Source organism: Eurosta solidaginis, chromosome 2 (assembly GCF_040869045.1).
Source record: "Eurosta solidaginis isolate ZX-2024a chromosome 2, ASM4086904v1, whole genome shotgun sequence".
Lineage (NCBI taxonomy): Eukaryota > Metazoa > Arthropoda > Insecta > Diptera > Tephritidae > Eurosta > Eurosta solidaginis.
In genome coordinates, this window is record NC_090320.1 from 52679384 (window position 1) to 52691009 (window position 11626).

Consider the following 11626-nt stretch of genomic DNA (forward strand, 5'->3'; position numbering starts at 1 on the left):
TCCCCGGAAGGCGAAATAGAAATCCACGGCTTCTGTGACGCTTCCGAGAAAGCATATGCTGCAGCGATATATATGCGCGTAAAAAGAGACGATCAGTTTTTCATTCACTTACTCTTAGCAAAAACCAGAGTAGCTCCAGTGAAAACCATCTCGCTACCACGTTTAGAACTCTGCGGCGCCGTGCTTCTCGCAGAAATGATGGAATCAATATTCCGAAATATTCATTTGGGACCCGTAAAAGTTCACCTCTGGACGGATTCAACCATCGTACTCGCATGGATAAGAAAGCCGCCCTGTTCCTGGTCAACCTTCGTCGCACACCGAATCACTAAGATCATCGATATGGTCGGTAGCAAGGACTGGCTTCACGTGGACTCGGAATCTAATCCAGCGGATCTAGGAAGCAGAGGACTACTTGCATCAGAGTTGACCAACAATTCGTTGTGGTGGCAGGGACCTTCTTGGCTGCAAGAAGACAATTCCCACTGGCCAGCACAAGAGACCGAATACAAAACGTCCGTTGAGGAAAAGAGGGCACAAACATATGCCACGACAAGGGTAGATCATGTAGATATTCTCGATCGTTTTTCAAATTTACCCAGGGCTTTGAAGGTTCTATCCTATGTTAGGAGATTTTATAAACGAACTCACCCAGAAACTAAAGCGATGTTCCACGAAAGGTCGTGCATAATCTCAGCCGATGAGATTAAGGCAACGACTCAAGCATTAATACGAGTCTGCCAGAAACAATTTTACGGGACAGAATATTTAAAATTAAAAAATAGGGAACCTATCGATCGCAAGAGTGAAATACTGTCCCTAAATCCATATATCGACAAAGATGATATTATTAGAACAGGGGGGCGTCTAGGGGCGTCAAAAGACATGTCATACAACGAGCGTCATCCGATCATCTTGCCTTACAATTGCAGGCTGTCTCGCCTGACAGTTATGATGGCTCATCATGACTCCCTTCATGGCGAGAACCAGCTCATGCTCCGTCTCATCCGAACCCAATACTGGATACCGAATGTCAAGACCATGATCAGAGCCATCATCCACAATTGCAAAACCTGCATTATTCACCGAAAGCAGGCACAGTCCCAACTTATGGGGACCCTTCCCTGCGAGCGGACTACTTTTACTCGCGCGTTCACCAATACCGGGGTAGACTTTGCAGGGCCTTTCGACATCAAAAGCTACCGCGGTAGGGGATGTCGACTGTCAAAAGGCTACGTATGCCTTTTCGTCTGTTTTTCCACTAAGGCCATCCATTTAGAAGCCACTAGTGACCTTAGTACCCCAGGCTTCCTCGCGGCCTTTTCACGTTTTATCGCGAGAAGAGGATGTCCGAAGAACATCTACTCCGACAATGGTACGAACTTTGTCGGAGCTTCCAGATCTCTACGATCGGAATTCAAAGCCTTCCTGGCAGAAAGCCGAGACAAAACAGTCTCCAAGTATAGCCATCAAGCATTAACTTGGCATTTTATTCCCGCTGGCGCTCCACATATGGGCGGCTTGTGGGAAGCGGGAGTGAAGAGCTTCAAAAGCCACTTCAAAAAGATCGCTTCTCCCCACAAATATACTATGGAGGAGTTCCAAACACTTTTGTGCCGGATTGAGGCGTGCCTCAACTCGCGCCCTCTCAGTCCGGGGTCGAATGACCCAACGGACCTGGAACCCCTAACTCCAGGACATTTCCTAACAGGCAGCCATCTTCTGGCGCCGCCAGAACCGGATGTGAACGAAAGCACGGCCTCCATAATAAACAGATGGCAGAAGCTCAAAGCCCTCCATCACACTTTCTGCAAACGATGGAAGGTGGAATATCTATCCGAACTTCAAAAACGAGTGAAGTGGAAGCATCCCAAAGAAAATATAAAAGTGGGAGATCTCGCTGTCCTCAAAGAGGACAACTTATCTCCCAACGAGTGGAGGCTAGGTAGAGTCGTCGACGTACACCCCGGAGAAGATAACCGAGTACGTGTAGTCGACCTCATAACCGAGAAGGGTCAAGTCAGACGACCTTTGGTCAAACTGATCCTTCTTCCCACGGAGATAGATTGTGCGAGAAACAAAAGCTTCGCTTAACAATCCCCCCCGTTCCTCCACATCCCTCCGTTCAAAAAAAAAAATATCCCACTCCCTCGTTCTCCCATAACGAGGATACCCGAAAAGCCCTCACGCAGATCCCCCATCTGCCACAAAATTCTATTTTTCCATTTTCAAAAAAACCATCCCACTCGTTATTCCATAACGAGTACACCAGAGAAGCCTTTACGCAGACCCTCGGTCTGCAACAGAAAACAAAGGCACTCGGCCCATAATCTTTAAATTTTTAAAATTTCAAAACCCAGCGGTCGTTCACCGAAACAAGGCCAATCAACCACCCTAATGCAGATCCCCATCTGCCACCAAACAATTATTTTTATTTTCAAAATCACACCCCAATTCACTCGCTCACCCCGAGCGAGGACACCAGAAGCCTACCGCAGAAGGGAAACCCATCTGCCACAAAAAACCGAAGTAAAAATGGACACAGAGATTGGGGAAGCAGTTAACAGCTTTCTGAAAGTGGAACCAATCGAGGAGGCGTTCGTCAGCGTTATTGTTTACAAACCGAATGAGGAAGAGGATAAGGCTGGGTCGTTTACAGAAACTATTTTACGTAAGTTTGAAGATGTAACCCAAGACAATAAGGAAGGCGTGGTGAGACAATATTTACAGCGCGCGGCAACTACCACAAATATATCGCATTTGCGCGTGTTAATCGATACATTAGGAAAGGTTGCAGAATCCCATGCCATCACATCAAGAATGCTTTGTGACAAGATTCTGTTATGTGATAAATTAGTTTATGGAAATGCGAATTTTTGGGTGGAAAGTTTTAAATTAATTAAACGAGTGCTATCGCTTGTTGACTACAAAGGAGTAAGGGAAATAATGAAGATGTGCCGCGACAAAGCTCAAACATTTCCGGTAAACATAAACGTTAGTTACCTCCCACAATTGCAAGCACTGAAGGATGCATTGAACTACATATTTGACCGAAATAATTGTCTTTTACCCGGATACTTTATTGCCAATGAAATAATGAAACCACCCCCGTATCATTGGACTATTAATAAAATGATGACAGATTTCATGGAGGAATTCCCTACGAACCGCACAAATGGTTTCTATAATTGGCCACTCGCATATGCTGCCCATTGTTGAGTGTTTTCGGCTATGCAGATCACATGATGAATTCTTGGAAATTAGATCCAAGTACATTACGTTTCGTTTTTAAAGGCAATCTTCCATATGATGCAGATTTGTTAGAAGAACAAACAATACTCCTACGTTATGTGCTCGATCAACCATCTTCCAAAGAAATGGTGTCTGTTATGATGAGTTTACAGAAGCAACAAAAGCAACGTTGTAACGCACTAGAAGAGCAGTCAGTATATTTAATAATTTCCGCTATGGAAATGACAGAGAGCAATGATTCTATGATGGGTAGTAGTTTTAATGTTTACAAAGAACAAACTTCTATGAACGAATGGGTATGGCTGCATTTATCATCACAGCTAATTTACTTTGTGCTTTTTCAGGTTGTAAGCTTTTCGCATATTGTTACAGCTTTGTATGAAAAGCTCTCTAAGAAGGAATTGCGTAAAGGACGCGATCAGTTAATGTGGATACTCTTACAGTTTATTTCGGGCAGCATACAAAAAAAATCCAATTGCAAATTTTCTTCCAACTTTCAAATTGTTCGATTTACTCTATCCCGAGCAGGAACCATGGTTACCTGACTGTACCAAGTCATCATTATTGCGACAGATGGCACCTATATGCATTTGGATACACCTAATGAAGAAAGCTAGATTGGAAAACATGAATATAAATAGACCTTTGCCTAAAGCATTGAAAAATCATCACGACTTTCTTCAACATCTTGTGATGCCTAATGCTATGATGTCTATGAGTTTGGGCAACGACTTTCGCATAATACTTATATGTAATGCATATTCTACAAATCAGGAATACTTTTCACGCCCAATGAATATTCTTACTGAAGCGTTAAATGGCAATGCCAAAACTGCAGCTGGAGGACAAGTTCCTTCAGCACCTTTTTCTATGGTGGTATTGGATAGCTTAACAGTTCATAGTAAAATGTCGCTCATACATAGCTTTTTCACTCAAATGATAAAGCCAGCGCAAGCGAAAATCTCTATACCAGCGCCAGCATTAGTCGAAACCCACGCACGACTTCTGGTTTACACAGAAATCGAATCCTTGGGCATTAAAGGATTTTTTGCAACAATTGCTGCCGGCTGTATTTAAACACCAAGCTTGGGGTATACTCCACACATTGTTGGAAATGTTTCTATATCGTTTACATCATATTCCAACACCATATCGTCTACAGCTACTTTCGCATTGTACTGTGGTTTCGCCACAAACAAATAAAATGCAATTAAACCTATGCTTTGAATCTACAGCTTTAAGGCTTATTACCGGACTGGGATCAGTTGAAATGCAGCCGCAAATGTCACGTTATTTCAGCGAAAAACCACCTGGCTCTGTGGCGTCGACTGAAAGTGAAGAATTGAATCGCGTTCTAATCTTAACGCTCGCAAGATCAATGCACATGACTGGGCTAGGTGACGAGCTACAACCCTGGTGCAAAGCGTTATTGAGCATTATAATGCAAAATACACCACACTCTTGGGCTTCACATTCACTAGCTTGCTTTCCACCAGCACTAAATGAATTTTTTGTGCAAAATAACCATTCGTTGGAAAATAAGCAATTGCTCAAAAAATCAGTTGAAGGGGAATATCGTAACTGGACATCAATGTCAAATGACAATGATATTATGAACCATTTTTATACGGCCTAGTACTAATCCACTTTTCCTCTGTCTACTTTTTAAAAATGATTTGGGAAACCGAGAATGTTAGTCCTGTTGCATTAAAATTTTAGAGGGTATTAGCGCACGCGCACTTTCAGCACATTTACGCAAGTTATGTGATTATTTAGTTGGCGAAGTAGCGAATAGTAATGGCAAAGATTTTATACATAAATGTGTCGACACCATTAATAATATGATTTGGAAATATAATATTGTTACTATCGATCGTGTGGTACTTTGCCTGGCACTACGTACACAAGAGGGTAATGAGGCGCAAGTTTGTTTCCTTATTATACAACTGCGCTTATTAAAAACATCAGAATTACGCAATCGTATACAAGAGTTTTGTAAAGAGAATCATCCCGATCATTGGAAGCAGAATAATTGGCACGAAAAGCACTTGTCATTTCATCAAAAATATCCGGAAAAAATTTGCACCAGATGAATCTGCTTCACATCCGCCATTACCTGTTTATTTCTCTAATGTATGCTTGAGATTTTTACCAGTATTTGATATTGTTGTGCACCGTTTCATTGAGCTACTTATACAACATGTGCATGAAATTTGTGAAGTTATATTAGACCATTTGAGTATTTTGTACAAATTTCACGATTGCCCGATAACTTATTTATACAATACTTTTCATTTCTATGAACGCATTTTACGCGAACGTCCATCACTTAATTGGTGTGTTGGTGAACCATATAAAATGTTTTTGCAAAATCAAGAATTACTTTGGCATCCTGAGCTAAACTACTACATTAACTTAGTGCGCAGGCTATCGGATACAATAACTGGTAAAAATCTGGTTTTCAACACTGATTGGCGCTTCAATGAGTTTCCCAATGCACCTGCACATGCACTTTATGTGTACTGCTTGGAGTGGTTGAGCTTACCAATTGCGCCCTCAATTGTGGCAAACAATGTAGTCGATGTTATTGTAAAGGGTTATTCGGTAATACCACAAAAAGAGATTCACAACTATATTAATGCAGTTGGCGTCATATTAGCTGCATTGCCCGAAACACATTGGAGTGTTATTTATGATCGTTTACAAGAAGCGCTAAATGCGCCCAAAATGATTAAATGGACTTACCGTTTTTCGGCTTTCGAATTATTCAATTTTAAGATTGTATGCGAATCAATGATTGACAAAAACTTATGCGCTAATATTGGCTGTAGGGCATTCTATTTTCCATCATATGGGTGGCTTTAAGTTAGCGTCAATGACAAAATATATCGCTGAGAAGCTGAAACCTTGCGCACGCACTGAACCACAATTGGTTTTCTTATGCCATGTTTTTGGCCCATTTTTTACAGCGTATCGACTTGGAGCAACCCAACACGGTAGCTTAGGCATCTTCAAATTTCGGATCTGTGATTAAATAAACGAAGAAATCTCTTGTCAAAAGGTTTTACCTTGAAAGATATCGCAGATATAACACTGGTGTGATCGGAAAGCGAGATAAATTTACACCACAGCAGGAACACGTCTACTCAATTGAAAAATTAGCAAGCGATTGTACTACGGCCACGCGCCGTAGTAAAAATAATGAAACAACGGAAAAATTCTTTCGATTAGTCCCGTTTGTTTCAATTCTGAGAAATTTACATTCTATACACGGGTGTGTATGAATGTGCACAATTTTTTTTGTCTTTGCGGCTGGTAAATATCTACCAGTGCATGGACTTTTGTAAAGGCAAAATGTTGGGGCACTGAAAATGGTAGTAGAAGTTTCGTGAAAACGATAACTACGGTTTATATTGGTAATAAAAAATTCCCAATTTATCGTAAAACAAACAAATCACAAATAAATCACATCCCAAAACGTCTACCTACCACAACAATTTTCCAAGGTACCAAAATTACTGCCGCCAAATAACCAAGGTCAGCTTGTTATCGTTTACGTCAAACTTCTTATTGTCGTTCAAATTATGCAAAAAAAAAAACGGAGAAAAATAGCGCAGAAAATATTCGCGTACTCAGTCATTATATTTCTCCACTCAAAAATTTATTTCCTGTTTAAGTTCTTCACAAATTTTTTCAAAATTTATTGATTTGGTCAGTATCGCCCCCTAATGGTAGTTGGGTGGGCTCTGCAATTCAATACTTTAAAATTATCGCAGTATACGTTTTCAGTGCGAAAATACTGAAATATGGGTAGAATCTAGGTTTTGGTAGCAGTAGTAGTAGAAAATGAAAAATGGGCCAAAAAGGTTGGTCAAACTACCAATGCGGTAAAGTCCGTGCACTGACTGTCCATATACTTATACCAACGTATGTACATATATATGCCTAGTTTAAATGTACATTATATTAGGGATGCATAAAAAGATGCAAACGGGTACCCAAAAACTCGAGTCTGAGGAATCGGTATCGGAGCCAAATACCCTTCGGGAACCGTGCCGTTTGATAAAGGCCACCAATAAAACAGGACTACAAGAGTACTTGGGATAAGTTGAACAAATAAGCGGAGGGCAATACCAACAAATAAAAAATTATACATTTTATAAAGATCTCCCCTCTTCCAAAACGAACATATTTTTTCTTTATTGGCAGACAATTTTGCTGTCCAGACATTTTTTTTTCGGCGGGCAGGAAAGTTGTTGGTTTTTAGCACCAACAACACAAATAACAGCGACTCAAAAGAACCCACACTATACACTTTCTACCCGGGTCGGTACCAGAATGTGCGAACCGAAAAATCGTAAATGCTCATTTTTCTGCAGCACTAGTGTGCCCGTGGCTAACTAAAACGCTACAGGGCGACACAAAATAAACAAAATAAGGCACTAAAGACCCAGGCACATAACGTGCGTGGAAAGAGGCCATGCACATGATGTGCGCCAAATATGAATATTTTTATACTGCTACAGATGTTTGCCCCCTACGCAAGCGCTACTAAAATATCCCAAATCTCAACAATACAATTAGGGACCACTCGCCCCTGCACTTTGACAATGACCCGACCCATTGAAACCTATTTCACTCGTTTCAGAAAAATGGGTCGTTTTGCCGCTTTAAAACGTAATGCTGCCACGAACGCAGCGCGTTATTCGTCGGAATGCCGAGTGTGTCTTGAGCGACACCCTATCCGCTTGTGTCCAGCCTTTCGGGCGAAAAGGCCAGAAGAGCGCCTCTACGTAACCATTCGCGAAAGCTACTGCGGAAATTGTCTGGCGCCTGGTCACCGCTCTAACGCGTGCCCAAGCCAAGGGCGATGCAAACGGTGCGGCGAGAAGCACCACACGATGCTGCACATCGCCTCGATCGACGAAGAGGAGCAGCTATTACAAGAAGCCCGCTCCAAGCCATGGAGCGTCCAAGTGGAAGAGGAGCTAGATTCACCCCGAGAGCGGATAGACGACTCCATATCGTTATATGCGTCGGACGCTGGAACGGAGACTGGACCTCTTCGTCCACACCAAAACCGAGATGCCAGCCGAACCGGAGCGGAGACGCGGTCTCTTCGCCCGACCATACCATCTACAGCCAAATCATTTCGACCACTTCTGCAGCACGAGAGGAAGCGGCTCCAACAAGGGACAGCGACAGCACAGCGCCATACATATAACGGCCGAGCGGAGACCCGGTCTCTTCGCCGGCAAACCAGGAACCCCCAACGGAGACGACATCCGCGCGACCGCAGAGCGGAGACAAGGCCTCTTCGCCTGCATCAACGACATCAGCCACAAGATCGCAGCCACGGAGGCAACACGCTGCAGCTCACCACCGTGACCGCCTTCCGGTCAGGGCTTGTAGCCCAGCATTCAGCAGCCACCGCCACCATGATACCAACGGTAGCGATCACACCCACCGCGGTCGTGAAGATAGAAGCTGGGGGGCGGCTACACCTCGTCCGTGCCTTGATTGACGGATGCTCCCCCACCACCGTTATCGCAGATGAGCTAGCCCGGGAGCTCCAACTCCCTACCAGCACCATTGGCGGGAAAGCAGGATGCCTACTACGCATACGAGGAAGACACGGCCAAAATAAACGAATTGCAACCCATGCGGCGGTCGTGTCCAATTTTCGGCGAATGGCCCCAACGACCAGCGTCGACAGCGCCATCGCATCCCCGTACGCACATCTACGTCTGGCGGATCTAAAGTTTTATTCATCTGCCCCGATCCGCCTCGTACTAGGGACAGACGTATATGCCGAAATAATGCTACCAGGGATTCTGCCCACCACGTTTGGCCCTTTGCTGGCTCAGAGTACCATCTTCGGTTGGGTACTCTCGGGCACAACCAAGGCCTAACATGAAAATGTTCGGTAACGACCGAAATCCATGAATTTTTACACTTTTTTTATTTTTTATTGAATTTCTGCTGTACACAGTCGCAAGAGGTGTGCGTTTAAAATCTTGTATCATTACAATACGTTCCTTTTTTATTGAATTTTCTTCATACAAAATTCACAAGCATAGAATTTCCAATGAATTTGTAATAAACGGCAAGAAATATGAACACGTATATCTTCTTACTTCTTTTCGCAATCCCTAGCTCTAGGCAAACCTGGCTTAGGCCTTGAATCATAACGGGAAAAGTGCCGAATGACAGAGGCATCAGCAACCAAGCTCACCCATTGCGCAGACCATCTTGCGTGCCGCCAAGCCGGCGGACTGACCAGGGTTTATGTTAAGTTAGATATAATTAGTTATAAGTTTTTTATTTTTTTCTTCTCTTCTTCACGGTCGGTGATCCTTGGCGGACTGTGATGTTGCGTACCGCAAGGGGGGCGGCATGTTTAGGCCCAAGGCCTAACTTTTACTTGATTGACGGCGCCCCTCCCTAACGTTTTAATAAGATTTCCAGCCACCCACACTCACGCCGCATTTGTGTGCATGCATGCACATGCATGCGTTTCATACGCATGCATGTGTGTGTGCAGGTTGTCAGCACCCATGCACGTATATGTGGGGGCTGTTGTGTGTGTGGCTTTTTTCCCCTCCTTAATACCAGAGGACCTTTTCGCGGCTTAGCGGTTGTCCTCAACGGCACAACCGGTCTTTTTTTCGATCGACCGCCAACCAGCACACATCGCAAGGATCACCATCGTCACTTAATGCGCCAAGGTAATATTGTATCAACACTGTATATCTTCCCATCACTCTAAATTAAAGTATTATTTTATAACGAGGAATTCCTCCTGTGTTTTTATTTATTTCTTTTGAGCGAACCATCCACTCCAAGATCGACCCGTGTGCGCCTACCCACTGCCGGTTCCAGACGCACCCAGGCCGAACAATGTGTTTAGAATTTTTATTATTAATTAATAAGAACAACAAAACTTCTAAAAACAAAGGTGATAACCAGTTTTATTTATTTATTTATTTATTTAATTCATTCAGTCTAAAAGTACATGCTTTCTTACAGACTAGTTAAAAATGGAAAACAATTCAAGCTTAAACTTATATAAGCTGTTATTAAAATTAAGAACATTACTGAATCGATTTGCTAGATGTATAGTCCTAGTTATAGGTCCATTCATAGCATAATTCGTTTTATGAGTTACTTCGATGAATAATATATTATGCCGAAGATCACGCAGTGGAATATATGGAATGAACAAATTAGATAAATCGGAGCAATTTATGCTCAAGTTTATTACATTATAGGCAAGCATTAGTGAGATACAAGTTCTTCTGCCGTGCAAAGCCTGAAGACCAAGCAATTTGCGCCTGCTGGTATACGATGGGAGACCGTCTGGCCAGTGAAGCATCCGTAAAGCAATCTTCGTAAAAACTTTTTGAACTCTTTCATATAGGAGTTAGATTCATAAAAAGGATTCCATATTATTGAACAATATTCAAGGCGACTTCTGACCAAGGAGATATAAAGTACCTTCAACGTCATAGGGTCCTTAAAGTCACTGGTGTTTCGTCTAATGAACCCAACCATTGCAAAGGACTTTGCAACAATGAAGTCAATATGACTGGAAAAATAGAGTTTGGAGGCAAAAATGACACCCAAATCTTTAATCTCTTGACAACGATTAAGAGATTTAGCATTTAGTTTGTAGTTAAAATATGTTGCAGTTGTATTTTTGGAATAAGACACAACGCAGCATTTGTTTGTATTTAAAAATAAGTTATTGTCTGCGCACCAACCGGCAAAAGAGTCCAGATCAGATTGCAAGTTAGCGCAGTCAGATCTATTACGGATCGTCAGAAATAGTTTCTCATCGTCCCCAAACATAAAACATTTTGCGAATTTGAATTGCTGGGGCAAAACATTTATGAAAATTAAGAATAATAGAGGGCCACAATGGGTACCTTGCGGAATACCTGACCAGGCGTTTATGTGTAGAGATGACTTGCCGGCTCCAATTGCCACATAGAGCTTTCTGTTCGATAGAAAACTCGTGAAGAATTTCAACAAGTTTCTATTGATTCCATACTTGGCTAACTTGCGTACTAGGATAGTATGTTCAACCTTGTCGAATGCTTTCGAGAAGTCAGTGTATATGACGTCAAGTTGCTCAGAGTTCTCTAAAGCACCCATAATTTGATTAGTAACTAAAGCTAAATTTGTGGAAGTAGACCTACCTGGGAAAAATCCATGCTGACACTCCACTATAGCCTTGCCTACGGAATCGAACAATTTACGTTGAAATACGTGGTCGAATATTTTTGCCAGAGTACTCTGTTTAACAATCGGTCTGTAGTTGCAAATGTCATTGCTGTTACCACACTTAAATATGGGAGTTATGGACCATAAT

General features: G+C 42.5%; 1 pseudogene; it reads left to right on the forward strand.

Annotated features, from left to right (window-relative positions):
* The first annotated feature begins 2535 nt into the window (after positions 1 to 2535).
* On the forward strand, positions 2536 to 6257 carry LOC137239717 (mediator of RNA polymerase II transcription subunit 23-like; annotated as a pseudogene).
* The last annotated feature ends 5369 nt before the right edge of the window (positions 6258 to 11626 follow it).